Below are 24,619 nucleotides of genomic sequence, written 5' to 3'. Positions count from 1 at the left end.
ACCGCTGTCATGTTTCTCACAACTGAGGAAACGGCTAAGTGGCACACACAGCGGGGCCCTATCAAAATACATTAAGCCGGTGACACGAGGAGACACTTGTGCTCCTGCGTTCATGGTGACGACTGGAAGTTATCAATTTTTGTTTTTGTGAAGGATTATAAGTGGGTTTCCTCTTCAGTGGCACTTCAGTTTTTATTAATGAAAAGAGAATCGTGGCACATCGTCCGTGACTGGCTACTGTTCATTTTTAAACTAAAAAAAAAAAAGAGAGATTTTCTAAGAGGAGTTTAGTCTGGTTCAAAATTGCACTGATACTTCTGAGGTCATATCAGGAATACATTAGTCCCATGTTAATTAATTTGTTTTTTTAGTTGCAAACAAATTAAAATTCAGAGGACGATTATGGTTTGATGGATGCTTTGAGTTAACGTGCCTCAAATGCACCTTTATTTTCAGGTTCAAAGCTTTTTAGGCCTTTAATAACACTTTTAATTTCTCCTTTAAAATATTCTCAAATTCAGATTCCGGCCTGATATTGTTGATTACTTAAGACTGGGCGGGGGGAAAAAAAGAGTAAAACGTGGTGAAGGAAAAAAAAAAAGAAAGAAAAAAGTGAGGATGGTGCATGGTTGCTAGAAAGGGAAGGAAAGCAGGATGGAGATATGAATTGAACCGGAAAGAGCCTTGTGTCTAATGCTTGCCACATTCGCTCTTGAATGAAGGTCTAATTACCCGTCGGTATTTGGTGCCAGCGTTCCCAGGTCCCAGCAGCCCCTGGGCCTGCGCAGGCACTGAGCGTCCAGAGCCAGCTGCCTCCCAAACACTTGCAGGTATACAGGCCCGGGCTAATAGTCCTACCACAAGGGAGCCAGATGAAAGAACAGGAAACTGCTGCCAGAAGCCCTGAAAGGATTTATGTAAAGACGGGAGGAGAGATGTAGGCATGTAAGCGGCGGCGAGCAAAAAAACAAAAACAAAACAACACACCTACATTCGCCTACCTCTTACTGTTCGCAGAGATAAAACTTTATGACCTGAGTCTCGGGTATAAATTGGAGACAACAATATCAAGATGGTGGAAGTTTGAAGTTCGTTAAAGTGAATACGCTTTTAGGAATCTGAAGATCTTTGATTTTCATTGCATTTTATTGCTATCTTAGTAATAAAACCTGTGTTCAGACAGTCGGCCGAGGAATTCTGGCACAGGCAGAAGGTACTCGCACCAAGTGTTTCTCTGTTTCTAGGACTGGTAACTCCAGGAAAAGAGCAAGGTAAGGGTCAGGAAAATCATTTATATCATATACGATGTAACATTCATAATGTTTATAGTTCATCGTTAATGCATTTTCTTGCCCTCTTCCCTCTGGCTTAGAGGAAATATACTTATGGGCGAAGCTATGGCTTCAGACCACGAAGGGTTTTGCAGGGCTTTGGCATCCTGCTCCATCTCTGGGAGCTTTCCAAAAAAAAAAAAAAAAAAAAAAAAATTCTCACCAGTTGATTTAAATTTCAATTTTTTCGAGCTATAAAGTTGTGCGAGGTGGAGCGAACTCATGCATCTGCGAAGGAGCTGTCAAAATCAAAGCAGCAGATGTTTGACATTTTGCACCTAGGGTCAAGCTGCAAACATTTGATTCTATATTGCATTCAGTCAGTGGATGCCAAACACATGCGGTCACCCCTCTTAAACCCTACAACTACAATACAACACAAGCTCCAGACAAATAAAAAAAACAAAAAAAAAAAACAAGAAAAAAGCCTCAACCCTAATTTGTGTTTGCTTGCACGCTTCGTCCGGATCGCTTCGTGTGTACGTGTATATAAATTTGCAAGGGTTCTCCTCCGTGTTATTTTTAAAATCTAAACGCGGCTCTACCGCTGCACCGTCAGCAGCGTAGTGCCTAAACAGAGGAAAAGTGAGTAATCGTCTATTTGTGTGGGATGTGATGTCCGTGTAAGAGCCGGGCAGGGCAGGACGGGAACGTCGCCAATCGTGACGACTCCAGATCCATCCTGAGGAACAGGAATTCCCACAAGCTGGATAAACATGCGGCTCGGTGGGAGGAGCGGGGTGCAAGATAGTCATGCTCTCATCTTTGAACATGGACATTCTCTGGGATAGATATTGTTATATCTTAACATAGAAATGCGCAATCCTTCCGGATAAACCTTGTGCCCCCTCAGCCGCTTCAGTTGGCTAAATGATTGCCCTGCTTCTAAAATGTACGGTTTTAGAGCCAGAGTAACATATCTGGTGCAAATGCTGTTACATTATACATATCTGAGATGTTATTTCTTATATTTCAGCATATTGTGACACACAGTAAAGGCTGATGAGATGTGCCCTTTGGTATAGAGGACTGAGAGAGGCAGGAAGAAGGTACAAAAATGTAGTATGGGTGGAGTCAGACGTTTTACAGCCTGTCTTTGGAAACCATGCTTAACTGTTCGATAGCTCAGGAAGGACAGAAATAATATTCCTGTGACAGTAAGAGAACAATGCAAAGAATGCAAGCTGTGTTTATCTGAACGGATTCAGACAGAAGCACTGATGAACAACGGGTCCGACCACGCATTTGAATTTTTGTTGTCTTTCCGTGATTTCTGTGTGTTTTCATTTCACATGAAAGCCTTCGCGTAACCCACTACGCTTCTTTCATCATTTGGAAAACATTCGGCCGTCGCTCTCAGCGCTTTTCTGCTTTCACATGTGATTACTGAGACCCAGCTCTTTGCATGTGCACGGCTCAAGTCATAAAACGAGAGAAAGAACATCGTTATGCTGGTGGGGGCACCTCACTAAAACGCTCCAGTGACAGAAAATGAAAAGCTGTAATTCCTCCTGTGAAGTGAAGTCTGACTTGTCTGGGTAAAGCACTTCCTATCCTTTTGTTCGGATCTCAAAGGGAATTATAGAGGAGAGAGTTAGATATGGCTGTTAATAAGACCACCGAGGCCTGACCAGATCAACGTCCAAGTGATTTAGACCATGACATTTGTATTAAACTAGTGAAACCAGATCACTTCAGCCGGGATGTTCATATTTGTTGGGCTCACGGAGATCAGGGATGATCAGCATTTCTTTTACACGCCTTTTCCTTCACAAAGCGAAGTCACAGCAGCATGAATCATACTTCGAAGTTGTTGTTGGATGATGGAAGTGGATGGAAGGAACGTGTTCGTTTTTCCTTTCCTTGTTTTTGCAGAGCTGATGCCATCAGCGCCCATATTGATAAGCGAAGAGGAGGGAGACGGTTGGGGCCGGGTGAAGTGGGGAAGGGGGGTGTTTGGAGATCAATGAGCTAATAAAACAAATCGATGGAATGAAACCACAGAAAAAAGTGAAGTCATTAATTTGCAGAGACAGGATGATCCCACCAACCACATGCATTGATTAGAAATGAGGTCTGTGGAGAACCTTCAGGGGGTATCATATTAGTGGAGGGAAACAATGGCCCGTGTGTGTGTGTGTGTGTGTGTTTGTGTGTGTGTGTGTGTGTGTGTGTGGGGAGGGGGTCGCCTTCCTCCGAGGGCTTGCTGCTGAACTGATGCAGGAGAATAGGTTAACCGGTGGATCAATGGCCTCTTCAGGATAACTCCAGGAAGACACCGGCTCTGTGTTTGCTCTCGGACGCTGTCAACACAATATCTGCAGGTGTGATGTTTTCTCTTTGCTTATGAGCGCGGCCTCATCGATCCCCCCGCCCCTCCCTTCCCTTCCTTCCTTTATTTATTTTTTAAACCAAGTGTACTCAAGCATGATTATGATATTGAATACATCATAGAGTACAAAGAGGTCTGCAAATAAGGTCAGAGGTGAGGGCTAATGCTCCATTTTTATCAATATTATTATTGTTAATCATGATTTCTACTCAATAATATTGGACTGAGTTATATACACCGAGGCCTATTACATAGCACCGGGGGATTGTTGGCGCGTGCATGATTTGTAGTTTGGAAAATGACTGCTTGAACACTGAGAAATATCCTCCTAGGCGAGCCGTCAACTCACGTCCCCTCCCTTTCCGTCTCTTAAATGTACAGTACGACCCGGTTGCGACCTACAAACTCTTTGATTTTGATCTGAACATTCTGAGGAACTGAAAATCTTTGACGTTTTCTGCCCGGCGTCCGTCCGATCTGCAGACGCAGCACGGCTTTTCTGCCGCCGTCCGGGGTGAAAGAGAGAAAAGAAAAGCAGGTGATGTGAGATTGACGACTTAAATACTTCATCAATCAATGCTGCAGCCAATGTGTTGTTTGGTGATTGGTGGAGAATTCAGGCAATCCATCTTTCCCCACCAGCAACTGGCATTCAAGATTCTCCTCAGGTTCTCCATGTATTGCCTTTTATTTCTTTATTTCCCGGGTTAACCTAGGCTGCAGTGTGTGCGTGCGTCGGGTTGGGGTGCGGCGATGAGGGGGGGCGTCCGCACTATCCCTTCACCTGTTATTAGAGTCTGTTAGACATGTATGCTGCAGCAAAATGCGCCCCACACACACGCACACACACACGCACGCACAAAAGCAAGCAAAACACGAAATCAACTCATGATCAGTCCTCCCATGCTAACTAAATCATTCCACAGAAATTTGAAGGCATTAGTGTGATTACTGTAATTATATGTAAATGAGATTATAACCAAGACGAACGGCAGTTTACATCAGCTTTGGAAATGTATTTTAAATTGGGTGGTGTCTAGTTGATTTAGGGGGGAAAATTGGCTAAATTGTTTTACATTACAGGTTGCACCAGGCCCGAGAATCCAAGCCCTGGCGGCAATCTTTAAAAGCCCACATGGTAAGATGGGAAAATGACCAATACATCAGGTCGAGCCTTTACGAGCGCTGGGGATATCAAAAGCCTTTACAGTGTGAATTAAAGTTGAGGCTGTTATTTAAATGATTTGCTGCAAGGTGATAATCAAAGCTGATCTTTTCAAAACGTTGCAACATGTTACAAATGTTATTTTGTATTTCTTTTAATGGCTAAACCATCTCCCTGAGTCAGCTCAACATTGTTGCTTTTAGAAAGAAAAGGTAATGAACTAACCTGTCGTTAATACATATTGGTTTTGATGCTATATATGAAAATGGGAATATAATAATTATAGTAATAATCACAGAAGTGATTAAATTAACTCTTTTTACAACCATTAGCTGTGGACTGGTACAAACCCTCTTTGCATTATCACACTTTTTCATCTACAACGAGCAAATATTCCCAGTTAGCAGATTATAAATATGGGTTAGCAATATTTAACTAAACCTATAAACTGAAAAAAAAAAAAAAATTAATTAATAAAATCACAAAAGAAATAAAAGCAGGAAAATATCCAAAATACAGTTATATACATGTGCTTGGTTTCAACGTCAACTGACAATTGACCGTGAATTTACTGCTCTCAGTTTGTAACAGATACACATTTGTCTTCCCACTTATCTTTGAACCTGTCACACGTTCAGTCAAACGATGATGGATTCAATTTTAAATGAACAACCGCGGTGCCAATATTCATTGTCACTCAGTAAATTCAAATATATCTGAAGTGTTTTTATACAAAGCTTCGAATCAGAATCATTTCACTCTTTCCTACGGTAGGTGCATTGTAGGTGACTTCAAGCATTACTATTTCCCTCCTTCCACACCGTGTCCACTCCGTTCTTTCCCCCATCTCACCGTCTCCTCCTCCTCCACGCGGCCATAGTAATACTGAAGCCCCTGGGCCTCGCTCAATTAAAATACATCCTTTTTGTGTTCCCCTCGGAGCCCGCCGATAGAATAACTATGCAACGGGGTTAGCTGTATTTAGCTCCTTGAGGAGTTAGCCAATGTTGTGTCAGGCAGCCACTCACAGCTAAATCAACAACACCCAGCAAAGAGGGAGAGAGAGAGAGGGAGAGAGAGGGAGAGGGGAGGGAAAAATAGATTGGAGCGAGGGTGGGTGGAGTGGGTCCCACGTCGCGTAGCCCCCTAGCTTTTCACGCTGAGCGGCGTTTTCGTGCTAAGCTCGGAGCTTGAACTAAAATCCTCTCACTTATCCTCAAATCCAAGATGAAATACTGTCAGATGTACTGTGATCCAGGGAATTTGGTGGGAGACTGACGGGCAGAGCGAGTGACTGATACTGAGAGGCACTGGTGTGTGTGTGTGTGTGTTTGTGTGTGTGTGTGAATGTGGAGGAGGAGGAGGAGGAGGAGGATCAGTGGGGGAGAGTGTGGGGATGACACTGTGATCGGAGGAGATTTTATACAACGATTTGTCAGAGGCTCGCGTCAATTTGACGCCTGGCAAACTGCACCGTCCACATCACCGCTCCTTAACATGCGGCCGGATTCAGGATTCATTTTAAAAGTAGTGTTTTATTTATCAAAAAAAAAAATTAAAAAAAAGAGCAGGGTACAAAAACCACGATAAATCCACAATATTACATGATGATTCTGGGAGCGCTGTGCTCTCTGCACTGAGACGTTTTACGGGGTATTGGGGGTGATATTTGGAGGGCGTGGACTTCCCTCATCTCTGAATAGCTCTAAGGCACGAGCAGGAAATGGAGTCCTGGCATTTTGTTTTGCATCAGTGCCCCTCTTTATTAGAGAGGAACGGAATCGGCATGGAATAATAATTGGAAAATTGTAAGCTTGCTTTCATTATAATTAGCGAGCTCACAGGACGCAATAATGCAATTATTTTACTTAAAAGCAAGTTTCCTCATCACTCGGCAATGTGTTGCAGGATGTGTAACCTCGTCCCACGCGGACGTGGCGGGGAAAAACGGGGCGAAGCCCTCTCCGTCTCCCCCTCTGTCTCCCTCTCCGTCGCTCCCCCGCTTACATGTAAACACGAGCATGCTTGAGTGTGCTCAGACAGCTGAACATACACTGACATATGAACACCATTTAGGGCCACCAGACGCGCACACATAAACACACACGTGCACTCACCTCAACAACATACAAATAATTGAGTAAGATTTGCTGGTACATTAAGTTTAATGTGTTTGACATTCGGCAGGAGGAAATGGTAGGCACGGAGTGGAGTAGCCGCGCCGCGTCTTTCTTCAATCAGGGCACTGCAGGGCTTCATTTTACAACCGCGATGCAAAACCGAGGCCCGTCAGAGCTAATTAGCGCTGTTGCAAATGGATGCAGGTCACGGCTCTCAGCGGATTGGTCCACAGAAGGGGTCGCCAGAGGTCAGACCTCCAGTATGGAATGATATAAACAATCATCTATAGACCGCAAACCAATCAATCCCTTTTAACACTATCCACTTCCTGGTTGGCTGCTCTCAGAGGTCAGAGGTCAGTGTACAAAAAGACAACTGAGCCAGTGGGTTTGGGAGCAGGAAGAGCACGCTACTGATTACCTATTCATTTGTATTTTAGCAATCAATATCCCAGCAAAATGTCAAAGATTTAAATGATAGCATCTGTTACTTTTACTGTTACGTACTATTTTCAGATTATTTTGCACAGTTCCCTGAATTCAGATGAGAACGAATAAGATGTAAAATCGTCTGTGAAGACGTTCTTTTTGTCCACTTAAAGTCATTTGACGGTGCGCGTTTTCATGCGCACTGAATAAAGGCCACTTCAGCATCAACATGAAGTTCGGCAATTAGCTGAGCAGAGAGGGAAAGGACAGAAAGGAGGAGGGGGAGGGCAGGGGTGACGGGGGGGGGCTAAAAAGATGGAAACCAACGCTTGAGGAATTGAATTACCGGAGCTTTTTCTCATTATCATTTAGCCGTCTTTTATGGCCCACCAGTAAGAGATGATGTTCCCATGACCCCACACAATACACAGACATATTATTCAATCCTGCCCCGATGAAATTCCTGCAAATAAAACCTTTGTGCCGGGCAACAGCTAATTATTTGACAGATTGGCCCCCTTCTGGCTCAGGTTACAGTGTGGAGTGGCCATGTTTTTGTCCCCCTCCGACCCGACCCACACCCACCTCCAGCACACAACCACCAGCACTCACCCGCTCTCCCCCAGCCCCAGTGCAGAGAGGGGCCACTTTGACAAAATCCCAGAGGGCCTCATTCTTTTCAGGAGATTATATATTTCAGCCCCCCCCCCTCCTTCTCTTCCTCCTCCCCCTTTTCCTCCTCCTCCTCCTCCTCCTCTTCTTCTTCCCAACCATCTATCCATCCAAAATCAGGGGAGCGTGGTGTGTGTGTGTGTGTGTGTGTGTGTGTGTGTGTGTGTGTGTGTGTGCGTGCATGGGTAGGGTGGGGGGCGGTGGGCTCTGTACGTCAGTGACAGCAGTCATTTCATAGTTTAAAGGGTGTTCTCAAGCAGAAATATTTAATCTTCCCACAAAAATAAAGTTTGCTGGTAGAAGAACGGTGATGAAAAGGAAGGGGGGGGGGAAACACACACCCTAAACCATGTCAAATATGTGTTTTGTTACTCTGTATTTATACTACTTTGAAGAACTACTGTACCTATGAATCTAGCGTATTTTCTTGTAATACCAAATTAGAGAGTGGGGAACATTAAGGGATTAGAGTTTTGGGTGGGCATGCCTTTGGCTCCGATTCAGTCCACTAATAACAAGAGTTTGTCATTAGCGTTCGGACATGGACCACCAAGATAAATGCCAACACATGTTTAAATTATCTGGAGAGTAATGGCATTTTCCTTAAGCCCTTTCCCTCCCCATAAAGATCCCGTGTTGCCTCCACTGTGTCGACATTTTTGAGTTATCAGCGCAGGTTTAATCTGTTGCTTATTTTGCACCCATGCAGATGGCATAATTCAAGAAGACGGACGCGCTAAAGGAGGTAGAAACTAAACAATATGTTGAAATAATGTAAGGGGAGTCCATTCAGGGAACAATGGCGTTTGATTGATGTGCATTTTATGTCACGTTTGGATTTTTTTTTTCTTTCCTCAGACACATAGTATAGACCCAGTAATATAGAGAGTAATATACCCATAATATAAAATGTTTTTAAATGTGACTTTAAAAATATTACAACTTAAAAATACTTGCAACAAACTACAATTAATAATGGTCCTTTTAAACGCAAAATATATTTTATTTTTGGCCCCTCGTGCCAAAAACCTTAAACATGCCAGGACCGAAACAAAAACCCTCCCCTGTGATTCATATAATCGTGTCAGTGCTCATAAAACCGAACCACTTTTGTCTACTACCCAAGAGAACCAAAACAGGGAACTGTCGCTACCGTCTGAGGCATTTCTGCCACGATGCTTTTGGAAAATCTCCATAGCTGAATATTTCTAAATAAGGAATTGACATCGTATAATGAAACAACTGAAAAATGGAAGTTGGACGACGGTTTAAAGGAAATGTAAAGTGCTGTACTGGGCAGGTATTACTGTACCGGAGCTAGTTGCCCAGCAGAAACTTTTAAATTAGATCTTAAAAACGCCATTTTTTTTAAACACTTCTTCAGACAAACTCAGTGCCGAGCCTTTCTCCCTAAAAAAAAGTTAGCAAGCCCACTTTCATACTCTCACTCTCCGCCTCTTGTCTGTGTGTGTGCGTCTGTGTGTAATCGTCAAATTCTTGCTGGGATCCAGTTGCATGTCTGGGATGCTGGACTACTGTGTTTCACCTGGCATGAACCCAAGCGAGCTGAGCCTGGAGTATTCATTGCTCAACCTGGGTGAAGGTCACATAGCCCTGCCCTTCCCTGCTCCGCTCCCCAATGAGCAAACATATGGCCACGGAGCACCTTGAACATGTTTGGGTGACCAGAGCCACTTGGCCTGAGTTGCCACGGCAAAGAGAAAGTGGAGCTTTCGGAAAGGGTAGGTTCGGGCCTGGCACGCTAAAGCAGGACTAAGATAAAGCGAGTCGCTGTTGACGACAGCGATCACCAGTGACTAGTCGCTCGCGTTTCTAAAACTCACGTGAAGCCACCGAGCCAGGCATGCATGTGGAATGCTACAGACTTTCTGGCTTGCCTCTTTCCGCCTCTCCTGTTTCTGTTGATATAAATGCCTGTAATCATAAGGTACAATATCATCACCCCGTTGTTCAAACAGCCAAGCCTCGTCTAATCGCTTCCACGTTTCCTCAGTGTTAAGCTCATTAGTGGGTGACCTAAAGGCATGTAGGAAAAAAAGACAAACAAGAGAGACAAAAAAAAAAAAATCTTCGGATAATGGATGCTTGCTGTTTTGAGACAGTAAAAATAAACAGGTCTGCGGGTTTTATAATGAATATGCTGCAAAGAGTGTTAGTTTATCACAAAGTGTGTGCGTGCGTTCTCGTATACAGCGTGCGCGCGCAAGCTCGCCTACATTTGGGCCTGTGTGTGTCTGTGTGTCATTTCGTGTGTGTATTTATCTCCGGGCTGGATGGAGGTTGAGAGGGGAAGGGTGCAGGGAGGGGAGGGGAGGGGTGGCGGTGGTGGAGGTGGTGGGGGGTGTTGAAGATGACGACTCGCTGTTAGACTTTGTGAATGGGGATGTGAGAGTGTCTCTGGTGTCTGAGCGTCCGGCCCAGGTGGCGACTGGAAGGCCGACTTCATTAGCCTTAAAGAGGAAACAAAGGAAGATGCATCGCGAAAAAGTGCCATCCCTCATCTGCGAGGCCACCGCCTGACACATTAGGAATCTGTATGCTCAATTAACCACTGGCAGGCTCATTTTTCCTCTCCCTCTCTCTCTCTCCTTCTCTTTCTCTCTCCCACTCTCTCTTCACCAAACGGGAGCGAGTAGGAGCAATCACGCTGGACTGAAACGACGCACGCAAAATGTTTGTGAAGTTTCGACGTGTTGTGTGTGCGTGTTCTTCCTCTTACGAACTTATGGCTGAACATTTTCCTCCCGTTTTTTCTGTTGCAGAGGAAAGGTGGATCCACGGGGGGTGAAGAAATCATGTGGCAAAAACACATCACTCCCGAGGCCCAGTTTGTATGTGAGTTCTGTTATTAGGAATTCATCATATTTAAAAGGAAGTAGTTTGCATCAATAATGCTTGAAGTACTCCACTGATAGCAGAGTAATGCATTAATATCATCTGATGGACATTATTATTATTATTAAAAATGACCACGATTGTTGCAGCATAACCAGTTATTGATGTTTTTTGTTCCTTTTACCCTACCCCCCACACTGCAGTACACCACCAATAACATTGGATATGGAGATTTTTTTTTTTTTTTTTTTGCATGCAATGTAGCCTTGAGCTTCAAGCATCAAAGTGGCTACAGAGAGGTCACATTGGTTAGAAATATGAGCCCCTGGGATAGTGGCATCAATGGGGGGGAAATTTATTAGACTTGGAGCAGCTTCCTCTTGAAATCTGTTTACTCCTGTAAACAAGTTCTGATGTGTAAAATCAGGCGTCTCCGTTCAATATAATGCATCATTAAGCTGGCGAATGCTGCAAAGCTTCCCCTTTATATGGACCATATTTTAAATGCCAGCCCTCCTCATTTGTATACGCAAGCACACAGGTGAACACACACACACAAAAATGAACTGGGTGGGAAGCTGAAGAGTCTTATCTTTCCGTGAACCCACTGAGAAAAATGACAAACGACACCTGGCTGAGGTGGGGTTTAGGTGTTCGGAGGGGGGGTCACAGTGATACGCATCAGCCTTTGATTAACGAGCTGAGCTGAACGCTCTTTAAAAATCACAGGGGTCACGGCTTAAGAGGCCTCCGTCCAACACTTCACCGCACTTCACAAGACCAAGTTTTTTTTTTATTATTATGGGACCCGCCCCTTTTTCTTTCTCTCTCTCTCCCCCACTCCAGCTCTCTTTTGAGGTCTATCAGAGAGATGAAAAATGGCGTGCAGCTGGCTGAGCACTTCCTTCCCCTTGTCAGGGTCAGCAGTTCACTATGCTGATAGAGACCCTTACAGCTTCTTTAATAAGAGCCTCCCGCGTGCTCACACATGTTGCTTTGTCGCATCGCTGGATAGCTATCACTGAAGAGGCCACTGGCCGATTCATCCAAATACTGACTTTAAAACTCAAATCCAGAATTTCACTGTAATTTTGTTACCTACAAAACACTATTACACGACTTCTTTACTTAAACACATAATTAATGCTTGTTGTAAAAATGTATAATATCAGTATAAACTGAAATCTCAGAGTTGGAGTGTGTAACTTTATCCTTAATTTATCTTTAAGTTATAATGACCTGTAGATGGCAGGTAAATTTCTCATTTGTTTTTGTGGTGTACGGGAGTTTTAAATCTGTTGCACCGGTAGCGATGTGTGTTACATTAACCACTGGTTTGCCATTGGTTTGGAGCACGTACAACAGTAGTTCCTAATGTAACCAAAGTTCTATGAATGCATGGGCTATGGTGCTCAGGAAGCATTGCAAGAAAGATTTCTGATGCTGCAGATGAAAAAAAAAAAGGAACTTGGTGTGTTGATTCCCCAACCAAGAAATGATTGTGACAGCGAGGACGAACATTCGTGGCTTTTCCTCACTAGACAACAATGAAAGAAGAAAAGGTGCCGAGGGCAGGTACTTACCCCAAATAAGTGACTTGTAATTATGGAAATGCCTTTGTACTTTTTTATTTTTTGACCATGGGTTTTGGACATTCCTGAGCTAAAGTTCCGCACTACAGTTTTAAAATTACACAATTTCAAGTTAATAAGACATCCCTTTAAATTCTTCATGATTTTATATAAATAATCCTCAAACCTTGCTCAGTATTAGAGTACTGGGTTTTCCTGATTTTTTGGAAAGGTGTGTCAGCTAATTGCCAAACCACTTTAATAGGTCTAGGTTTTAAAAGCAGCACAACTTCTGTCTTTCTTTGGTTCGTCCTAAAATATTACACATCAACAGTGTTTAAAGAAAAATAAAAAACCTGATACGATAAACATAAAAACCATCGCTGCATAAATTTGCTGCACTGGCAACGTGGAGCAAAATGGATTGACAGCAGAGGCCAGCCTGGTCACGTCGTGAGTGTGCTCAAAAAGAGGCGCTAATCATAATGCTGAGCTAGCCTTGTTGAGCTGCTAATTACCTCCATTATGAAGATGCAGAGGTCTGATCAGAGGCGCCTTGGCGTATGCGTGAGTGCGTGAGCGCGTGTGCACGCACGTGCATGTACTGGCCGATTAAGAGGAGGATTAGCCGCCCATCCGGATGGGTGGGGGGGGTGGGGGGGGTGGGGGCAATTGGAGGGAAGAGGGGGATGTGGGGGGAGAGAGAGAGAGAGACAGAGAAGGGTTGGGGGGGGCGGGGTGACTCGGGTGGCGTTGTTGGTGGGAGGAGGGTGTCCCCCTCCTGGAGACGAGCCCTGACCTTCTCATTTCATCCTCATTAGTATCTCATGTCAACAGAGGAGCCACTCCTTAATCATCTGCTATCATCCCAGGCCTGTGCACGCACACACACACACACACACACACACACACACACACACACACACACACACACTCACACAAACACAAACACCCCCACACACATAGAGAAACAAAAACACAGATACACATAAACTTGTACTCAGGAATACTTTTATAAACAGCAACGACACATCCATTTAGGTGTGTATCGTCACACTTTGACCTTAAGGGTGTGTCACACATGATGCCGTTAATTCCTCTTTCATGCTAAGTATTCCTACCAATAGTCCTGTGGTCATAGCGCAATGCGTTAAAAATTATTTGGAATCACTTAGTATCCTCTCAAAACGTTACCAAAATTATTCATATTTTTGAACCCATAACACATCTAGTGTATTTGCTGGTCTCGGCTGGCGGGCGATCTACCGCACCGCGGCAGTGTGGCACAGGGTTGGCCCGTCTGTCTGTGTCGGCCTCGGTGCCACGGAGGCCCCAGCAGGGTCGAGGGGAGCGGGGGCTCAGGGTGCCAGCACAAATGAGCTCCATTCATTTCCCCACTACGGCATATGGTGGCCCATTGTCCTCGGCCACAGAGGCAGAAGTGATGCAATTTGTTGGCATGTCCCGTCATTTTCACAAACTGTCCGTCCCACTGAGGCCCTGGCCAGCAGAAGACAAGCAAGGGCGGCTTGTTGTTTCACCCAGAACACACATAACACGTGTACTGCCACTGTGTGTGTTTGTGTGTGTACTGAAGTTAATCCAGAGCTGATAGCAATACCCCAACAAACATGATGAAGACATATGTAGTCATTTGGACAAATATTTTGATGAAAGGAAGAATGAAAGAAAAAAAAACAGGATCATTCAGTGTAAATCTTCTTCAAGATTATAATATACAGTATGTGTGTCAATCCCTGTTGTTTTCCATGTCCTTACTATAGTTTATCCTTATTTACAGAACAAGATTTAATCTGATCTGGGATTTAAGACATGATAGCTCCTCATTTGATCCGTGCTATGCAAAGATATGAGCTTAGACGAAGCGACTCATATAGAAAAACAACAAAACAGCCGTGTTAAGAATGAAATCAAAACCAACGTAAAAAGAGTAAACACTGAAACCTCAGATTTATGAGTGAGAGTGAACTGGGTGGCTCACCCCTGGCCTGTTCCTGGTTTCACTATGCCAAGCATGAACCTACTGTCTGACAAGAGAGGGGAAGGAGTCTTGTTTAACTTCCTGAAAAAAGCAAACTTTTGACATGAGGTACACAATATCTGCAATGAGGCAGCAGAAAGAAAGAAAGAAGTGTCTAGACACTACTACATTTAGGTCAGACAGAGGAAAACATATGATCACAGAGTCATGCACAGAGCGATGCCGGTGTATGGTGTTGACAGGCGTTCAGATGACTGAGGTCAAAAGTCACTGAACCCATTCCACACAGACGTTGGTGAATGTGCGCAGTGCATCCGCGCTTTGCGCCGCGGTGTCACTCATTATTGAACTGCGTCCGTTGGAGGTTTTCTTCTCATTGTCAGCGCAGCATGCAGCCTTCAACCCGCTCGTTCTCGCGCATGCACATGTGACGGGAGCGTGGGCCCACAACTGAGAGCCAAGAGGAATAGAGCACCTTCGGACACAAGTCGGCTTCACTCCACAGTCGACTCTCTGAAGATTGATGACGTTGGTCCTCGTTCCAGTGGGTGTAAGGAACAAGTGGCCCTCAGAGACTCATTACACCTCAGCAAGATTTGGAGAATGGAGTGACACTGCTCCTGATTACCAGATTCATCATTTGTATTGGACTGTGTTGCTCTTTCACAAATGTCAGCCGGAGAACTGTACCAAAGCTAGCGCTGCGGTTTCTTTGTAAAAAAGTGACGCAATGCGCTTTTGTTTATTTGTCAAGACATGCGTAAACCGTCAGATAATCCATCTCTGTCGCTCACACAAACATTTAACCAGGCTAGCTCCAGCTCGTCTAATACCAGTCATACATCCGCGACCTCAATCCCGGCCACACTTCTCCTGAGCCGCTGGCCCCCTCCCCACCTTGTTCTTCCAGTCGTATGCCGTGGTGAGCAAGGGCCCTATCCTTAACCCCATTTGTACCCTCCACGCCCACCTACCCCCTCCTCCCGACCTGTCAGGGGCCGGCTTCCCATGTCCATCATTGGGTGATGGATGAGGTGGAAGGTCGTCACCCCACTCTCCAGAGTTCGCTGATCCCATCAGCCGTGCAGACACCTCCAAATCATAGTGGAGGGGGGTGCTGCTGAAATCATACATTTAGGGAGAGTAAACCTGGAACGGGGATGTTTAGCTAAAATTTGCTTTTAGAGAGACGTGTCTTTGGCAATAAGTCACACCTCAGATTTGTATGGGCTGCCAAGGGAAACTGTGCAGCTCTTTTTTTCACTGTATATAATGTGTTAACTTTAAGTACACACTCACCACACCTGTTGTTCCATCCCATTATCCATTGGGTAAGATTAAGTGAGGCAAGAGTGTCAGTTTAAAGGCCAGTGGTAAATGATTGCGTCTCGTGTTATGTAAAGAAACGATTTAATGCATTTCCCTAATAACAAGGATCATATCATCATTAAATAGATATCCAGCACTCACTAGAAAGATATTGCATTTTATTGAAAAATCCCTTTTGGCACATCATTTATGTTTGATTGCACCCTGTTATGTGACTAGTGAGGAGCCTCACCCCTGACTGACCTTAAATTGCCTCTTCATGCCTATGGCGCTGTAGGAAAAAGCTGTAGTCCGGTCAATTTCACATAAGCCCTGGCAAACAAAGCTACAGGATGTGTTTGGTGATTAAATTCACTGAGGAAACCAAAGATGGCAAAGTCAGATCATGGATAAGTCCGTCCCCAGATTTCCGGCAACCGAGAACATGGCAGCCAAAGGAGGCCGCCGTATGTCTCACTCATATCATCCAGTCAGAGGGAGAGTGATATACTATAAATACACAAGAAAAATAAACAATACACAATGGTGTTGAGCTTTGCCACTGACAGGGGCATAGATCAATGTTATTTCCCGCTTTTGCAAAAATACCTAATTCCGCTTATTTAATCAAGCGTCTCCTTGCTCGGGCCCCTCTCGCTGATTTATTGCGCCCGCTGCCTTTATGAGTACCTGTTTCATTTTCTTGTCTCTGCTCTGACATCTAAAGTGATAGGAATTTTATGCTTTTGATAACAATATGAGTTTCACTTTGGCCCGGAATTCACGGCCCTGTCAGAAGCCCGTAAATAACGACAGCGTGGCAACAACATTCACGAGCCCCCACAACAAAACATCCACCCGATGGGATTTACCTTGCGGTGGAAGCGGAGAGGTCGGCGCTATGAATAGAAAAAATAAATGAATAAAAGAAAAAAGAGACACAGAGGGCAGCACAGGAGGGGAAGTCGACGGGAATGAGCGCAGGACCGCGGTAAAAAGGTCACGTCGGGGAAAGTGCGGTGTCGTCTCGTCAGGACTCATAATTGGTGTGCTGTCATGTGAGCATTTTGATAATGTCACATGAGCATAAATGCCAAGCTGTGACAAACCGTTCCTCGGCTATCATAAGCGTGTACAGCAGGGGGGCTCAAACTTTTTCATGTCACACATCCTCAATAAAAATCATTAGAGGTCATTGACATCTATTTGACTTAATCCCAAGGCTCAAGCTGCGTGAATGTCTTTACTGTTGTTGGTTTGTTTGGGATTTATAGATGACAGCAGCAAGTTAGGCCATTTTGCGTTGCTAGCACTTTTTCGGTCGGAAAGTGGGTGTAGAGGGTAACGTTAGTCAGGCAGACACATAATTAATGTCGTTGCCAAGCAACAAATGACGACGTTAATTGTAGAACTTGAAAAACTAGACGCTGTATGTCCATATAGCCTACCGATGCAGAAATGGTAAACCCACTTCATGGCCCAAGGAGTAATACCAGACATTTACTCTTACCTCATTGAATCTATCAGGGCCCCATGGCGTTCCACCTGTTTTATGGCCTGAAGCCATGAATTTCTTCGGTTTTGTTTGAGTTTTATCTTTTCAATTGTTCAAAGAACAATACACAACGCAGCAACTTCTCCCCTGTTTTCACCTTGGTGCTTGGTCTTATCAATGACATAAGGTTACTGTCTTCCATACCTCCTGCACATCAAAGATATGAGAATGTCCTGCAGAATATCAGCAGTACTTCTGTAAAATACCTCAAAGTACCTCAAACCTTGTAGCAAGCATAGTGAAGATGACAGCAGCAAAAGAGGAACATAGGAGGAGGCTGGGCCGGATGTGTGGGTCAACAAAACATCAGTATGGAAGACAGTTTCGAGTTTATGGTTATTGTAACCATGATGTCAAACCAAACCACAATGTTTAGTAGACTTCACCAGTCACACAGTGTAACACAATGAACCAACATCTTTTTTCTTCTTTTTAATCTGAGGCAAATGTTTGCCCAACATTAACCTTTGTTTGACTGTGCATTAGTGTCACCAAATCAACCTATTGAGAAACCTTTGGTATAACTGGGAGTAGCACCTTCAAGTGGCCATAAGGCATCTCCAAGAACTGAGCTCTAATTCTGTCATCAATCCATTACTACCCGACTGCTCCTTCCAGCAAAACCAGCTTTCTCCTCTCAACCACCCCCCCTCCACCCCACCCCTTCACTACTCTGGACCCCTGAACTGGAGCCTCATTCCCATCTGTCAGAGGCTGTAAAAAAAAAAATAAAGTGTGAGAAAGTAATACACTAATAATTGTCATATGTATATGAAAAATCGTCTTCTGAATGGACTCAAGAGGGGTTAGATAGATTTATATTGACACGTCACACATTCCATTGACAAATTGGCCATTTCTGCGTTGTTGCCAAAAACCCTGGGGTTACCTAGGCAATGACATTAAGCTGAGCAAAAAAGGCTGTTTACGTGCGATAAAGTCAAACAAAGATGACGCACTGTACCCACCGACTATACCTAAGGAATAGGAAGTAAAATGTCAACCGTTTCAAAAGAAAGCTGCTGTAAACTGTGGTTATGGAGACTATAACAAATCCTTGCCATGACCCAAAGGTCTCTTTGTTCTGGTGCCTCCTGGTCGTCACTAAGTGAATATTATGGGTCCGCCTGAAAGGAGGGAGGGAGAGTGAGATGTTTTTTGTGTATCCCTACTTGAGGCCTGTGTGCGCAGTTGGCACAGTGGCCTTGATAGAGTGCAATGAAAAGAAAAGGCAGGGTCACGACAAGCATTCGGTGCTATAGGGGCTTGAACTGGCACAGGCTCTTGGCATGGGCACAATGCGTGGTGGGATGGCAGTGTCCAAGGGCCTCCTGACAGACACAGAAGCTGCTTGGGTCTGAACCAGCGTCTCAGTGTGGCCCCCACAGAGGGAGAAGGGAGCGAGACAAGATCAGAAGCAGAGGGGAAAATTGAGACAGATTTTCTTGCAGGTGTTGAGATAATAGACGAACAAATGATCTAATTGTTGGAGCATTTCGGGGAGAATGGAGTGGGGGAGGCCCTCAAATGGTCTGGGTGGAGGTTCAGAGATCACAGAGAAGCAGGGATTTGAATTACAAAGGCAAACTAGATGACATATGCAAACCTGAAAACCATGAAAGGCACAGAATGTCTTTCATTTCAACAACACTTGGTGTGAAATATCTCAAATGGATCGCAACGGGATGTAGAATCAACAGGTCAAAGTTTTCACTTATCTGTTGAAATCTATTGGTATAGAATTATGTGCAGACATTCGTGCTTCCCCAGGAGTTGGTAATCATGACCTGTCTTTTAGACACCATGTGGTTGCCATTTGCGTTTGTGTCGGTCTCTGCATAAATCATCATGGACGGATTGCCAGTTTCATTATGAACATGTTAGCACACATTTCAGCTCAAAGTGTCACAGTGCTAGACCAAGAGACATTTAGAGGAGCAGTTACAACGTTTGAATCATGTAATTAGATGACCTGAGGTAGTTTGAATTGATGTAAGCTAGCTGATACCTAACACAGTTGCATGGCTATATTGGGAAGAACTGAATTCAGACTGCAAACATAGCATCTGATTCATTCCATTGAAAGGTGCTCGGTGCCATATAAGGCAGTGTTCACACCAGGACCAAAGCCACAAAATGCACCAACTGTGGCTAGCTAGGTTTTGCCTAGTTGGTGGTTATTGACTTTGTAAATAGAAAGCGAATACCAGACAAGTTGACAACATGACAAACACTGTGCTTAAAAATATGGCTATGTGGAATGAAATTAAGTAGGGAAACAAACAGGTATAACAATATGACCACCTTACTAATATTGTGTAGGTCTCTCTGTGGGCCTTCTGAGGGTGTCCTGTGGTGTCTAGTACCAGGATGCTGTTAGTGGGGGGCCTTTGGGTCCTGTGGGTTGAGGGGAGGATCAGGCTACTTGATCAGTTTGGGATCTAGTGAATTTGGAGGCCAGGCCAACACCTTGTGCTATTTTTCATGTTTTTTGAGTTGTCCTTAAACCATTTTTGTGTGTCTGTGTCAGGCTGCATCCTGCTGAGGATGGCTGCTGCAATCAAGGAGTGTCATTGCTAATGGAGTGGGGGTGTTTCGTCTGGTCTAGGTGTAACATGTCTAAGTAACAGCCACACAAATGAAAGCCAGGTCCAAACGTTTCCCAGCAGAACACTGAATTGTCACAAGACGGTCAATGTTATTTACTTCGCAGTGGTTTTACGTGGTTTTGTTGCGGTTGATTGCGCATGTTGAGATGTTGAGAAGTCATCTTAACAGAGGTTCCAGGCATCATTTTGTGGCTTTATGTCACTGGTTTCAATAAAAACAAAAATACCTTGCTTTGTCACCAGTAGCAAACCAATTTGGCTGCAATAACCAAAATGCCCATACAGCAGCAGTTCCTGGGAACACATTTACACTGGTTGTTTTGGACATCACTGAGTACAACGGATGGGACAGTTAGTAAAGCAGGGCCACTTACTTTGCTTTTTGTCCAAACACATTTTTAGACTTTTAGTCACTTGTTATGGCTGCCACTAATCTTATATACGCACTATTCAGGATAAAATGTAGACTGCAATAAACATAACTAAACTACTGTAAATTAAGTCAAGAGTTTGTTAATGCTCAAGTTTAATTGAAACTTTTTTTTTTCTTAAGATACATGGGCACATTTAGATTTTTTTAACCTTTTCAAGAGGTCATATTGCAGACTATTACATCAAAGAAGTTAATAGTTTTTCATTCATTTTCCATCATGGCAGGCTTTTTCTTTGTCCCCTCCTGGAGGTTAAACCATACCACTACATCACATGAAGCTTATTCAGTGCAGTGTTATTAGTACATAGTGTATTACATTAAAGGTGCAGACCTTTAACACGGAAACACATTTACACACGTTCTAATCAACTATCCCCACTTTAAATTATTCAGAAACACGGCCCGGCCCTGTCCATATTCTCCGGTGAGAGAAGCAAGGATATATTTGGAACATCACACTTTTAAGAGCGTGAGCTTCGACTCCCCTGGGTCATTTTCTGCTCCGGTCTTAATTGAGAGTGTTCTGGAAAAATCATTACTATATTAATGATTTAACACAAAGTAACTACCTGCTTTTTTCCAGGAGGAAAGGGAGATTTGCTTCGAATCAATACCCATGCACGCTCATTATAAGGCGGGGTAAAGTTATAGTAATTAGGCAGACACCAATAACTTTTTAATGATCTTTGTTTTTAATTGCATATTATCGGAATGCACAGTCTGTGTGTTTATACCCAAATATAAGATAATGGCGAAGGGGGAAGTAGATTAAAGAGAGAAGGCACCTGCAGGGGTTTTTTTTTTCTTTCTTAACCTCACCAGCAACAACAGCAGCGTCAGTCTGCACAATAGTAAAGGAATAGTGAAGTCTGCAGAATGTGAACATCACTCTTTGTCTTTTCTTTCGTGCATCGGTTCGTGTCAGTCAGAGGGGGGGTTGAAATATTTGTGAAATAACACTTCCCTTCCTGCTGTCTATTGGGGTGAGGAAGTGAAAGGGCTGCAGAAAAAAAAAAATGACGCGAAACGTTGATATGCTAGTTGAATCGTGGGATGTTGCAATCACACGCTTCCTTTCTTTAAAGGGACACCTCCCAGGTGAAGTGAAAATCATCACCGGGGTAGTTTCTGTCTGCGTATTTCACCTCTCCTTCTCTTCTGCCAGTTGCAGATAGCCACTGGTGCCAGTGTTGACGACACAAATGTATTTTGAGAAAAAAAAAGAAAAAGAAAAAAAACAAAACAACAAAAAATATGAATGAAAACGGGGATAAAATGAAACCGCAAAGGGTAGCCATCTGTTAGCTCTTAAAGGGGAAGTGGTCTACATTGGAGGGTTGTGTGAGAATGGGGAGGGAGTGGGATAAATGTGGTGATAGAAAGAGCCCAAGAATGCCAGGCTGGCAATTCAGGACTGCTCTGAAATAAGTGAGTCAGCCAAGAGTTTTTTTTTTCCCTTTTCCCCCTTCTTCTTCTTCTTCTTCTTCTGCCTGATGCCTTTACCCCCACCTCACTCGTCCTCCCTCCCTCCCTCCGTCCCTCCCTCCCTCGGTCCGTTCTGGCCCGCTCGCCGAAACACAGCGGCAGATTGTCGATTCAATGACTCCCCTGTCAGGTGATTATCTAGGAGCTTTAATGTAATCTTCCACTCTCACGTACCATATTTCAATTACGACTGCCATTGTGAAACAAGCTGCATATTCAATTCACCAATCGCCCCCGCTGCCGCCTTCAACAATGTCAACTGTAAAAGAACGCCAGCTGAAGGCAATTACGCATGTTTTCAGAGCCAATTATGATCGCTCTCACGGCGGCGGTTATGCCACAAGCGAGGGAGTGTTCGGAAATTTTTAATTTAATGACAATATGCTCATGGTACGATTCAGCGTGCAGCCCCCGCTCCCAGGCCTGCCATCTCAGAATCCACAGAGGGAACCATTAGGCAGATAGGAGAAGATTATGGCCTCTCTCAAGGGCCACACTGGGAGCACGGGGACGGTCCCAGCAGCGCAGGGTAGATGGCATCCACTCATCTTCTCCGCAGGATCACAGCTGGCACGGCTGAGTCCCAAACCAGAAAGGGAAAGGCAGGCCGGTTAGCTCATCTCCCGGTTTGGACTGTGCCTGCAGAGGGAGCATAAACTCACACATTTCTCACAGCCGAGACCACAGGCTGAGAGACGCAGCAGAGAGGGATCAAAGTCAGCTCCGCGGGGCTTCCTTCCTCGACATTTCTGAGACGCACGCCTGACACCGCCGGAAGCTTGAAAGCTTCTGGAAAACGGGTCTCCGGTTTGATGTGACTGTTTTTGTTTTGCAGGAAAAGCAGTTCAAATCAATGCACACGGCTAAAGGTTAAGTGAATACGAAAAGCGCCTCCTCACCAACAAATTAAACACGTTTTTTTTAGAACCTTTTTCTCCCCTCCCTTAGTCAGTTGGTTATTTGTTCTGAAATTGTGATTGAAATATCTCCAAAACTAGCCATTTTTAAGAATTTTTTAAAAACATATCATGTATGAATAGACAGCTGAAAAACATTTCACAGGAAAATTAAAACTAACCTGTATACATAATAACATTTAGGTTACAGATCCAAGCGGCAGGTTTAACGATAGAAAAAATATCAGCCGCAGTTTTGCGACAGATCCAGAAGCTCCATTGTTCAAAAAACAGAATGCAGGTTAGATCTGAGCCTCCCTCCCTCTCCCACTGGGATGTTTGTATAAAACCCAGTCAGTTCTCAGGGGTAGAGGTTGACAGGAGAAGACATCGCCCCAGTCCCTGGGAGATTGGCGAACACAACACATATATTAATGCATTAAATGTGTTGACTGTGTTCAGCCCAGGGATGTAGGAGTGAGAGAGAAAGAGAAAGGTTATAGAGAAGAGGGGGGGGGGGGGAGAAAAAAAATCTGTTGTAATGTATGGTGTTGTCTTGTATAGCGTGTCTGGCAGCAAGGGGGAGTTGAAGAGGAGGAGGAGGAGGGGGAGGTGGGCGCTGGAGGAGTGTCGGCCAGATTATAAGGCCTGTGGTGGGAAATGAGGGATGGCCGACTTGTAAACAAGTGACAAGCGTCCTGGATGACAATTCCTAATCCATCATAGGGCTGTCAGCGGCGACCGGCGAGGTGACGGACAGGACCCGGGAGAGGGGACAGCTGCTGCACGTCAATCCACATCATAATTTGAAAAGCTTTTCCGCCGAAGCTGAAACGGAGGGTAGAAGAAAGAGGAAAGAAGCCACGATCTGCGGAAATCACCCCACTCAGTCCCATCCGTATCGCTCCCTTCCCGCTTCTGGCTTTTTTTTGCCCTCTGCTGTCAAGACCCGAAATTATTTGGTGACCTCTTTCTGCTGTAGATGGCGAGGCCGAACACTATGTATTACGGCGTCTTTTAGTCCCGCATCAACTTGTGAGAAAGCTTGATCGAAAAGGTTGTACAGTGAACGTAAATCCTTGTGAAGATTCTGCATTTTGTCTTTTTTTTTTCCTTTTGATTTGTTCAAATAAAATGTAAACACTAGTGCACATCGTTGACTTTTTTCCTTGTTTGGTTGTTTGTTTGAGGGTGGGTGTGTTGCAGTCATCATCTGTGGTCAATGTATGGTCAGCCCTATACAAAGGTGTTTAAAAAAATTAAAAAGATTTCAGATTTCTCAGGCTAGTGACATAACATACAGTGCAGGCAAAGAATAGAAACAGACAGCCTCTTACATCTATCTACTAGGAGGCCATTTGATGACGCAGAAGTCTAATGATTGCCAAATGGAGCACTACTCTCTAGAAAGAGGCAACTTAAACAACTGTACCGTGCACTGTCTGTCTTTCCAGGACAGACTAGTCACAATAAATAATAATGTTCCTCTTTGCACAAGCAGAGTGCATTCAGTGCATTTACAGCAAATTCAACAGCTTTTGTATACATGCCAGTACTTGTATTTTTTTTTATTCTATGGTATGACACTGTACATTATAATGTGTCTTTTATACAGTCCACCCTTTACTCTTGTTATTTTTCTGCCTCTATGTATGCTGTTGCAAACTGTAATTTCCCCATTGCAGGATAAATAAAGATTTTCTAATTCTAAATTCTTGGAAGGAGTAAAATGCACTTTTGTTTTTTGAAATCAGCATTAAAAAGAAATCAGAACCCCCCTGAAAGGATCAACAACCAAAATTGATTTTGTTGATGGTGAGAATGCTTTTGGGGAATTTTTGGTTTGGGAGTTTTT

General features: G+C 44.1%; 1 long non-coding RNA gene across 1 annotated transcript in view; it reads left to right on the top strand.

The window, feature by feature from the left end:
- Positions 1-23,915, top strand: part of LOC125015802 — a 61,671-nt gene extending 37,756 nt beyond the window's left edge. Inside the window, exons 3-4 of the long non-coding RNA XR_007113640.1 lie at positions 10,833-10,905; positions 23,491-23,915. This is a non-coding gene — a long non-coding RNA (uncharacterized LOC125015802). The remainder of the gene's footprint in view (positions 1-10,832; positions 10,906-23,490) is intronic.
- The last annotated feature ends 704 nt before the right edge of the window (positions 23,916-24,619 follow it).

This window comes from Mugil cephalus, chromosome 11 (assembly GCF_022458985.1).
Source record: "Mugil cephalus isolate CIBA_MC_2020 chromosome 11, CIBA_Mcephalus_1.1, whole genome shotgun sequence".
Lineage (NCBI taxonomy): Eukaryota > Metazoa > Chordata > Actinopteri > Mugiliformes > Mugilidae > Mugil > Mugil cephalus.
This window is presented reverse-complemented; position numbering and strand designations above follow the sequence as displayed.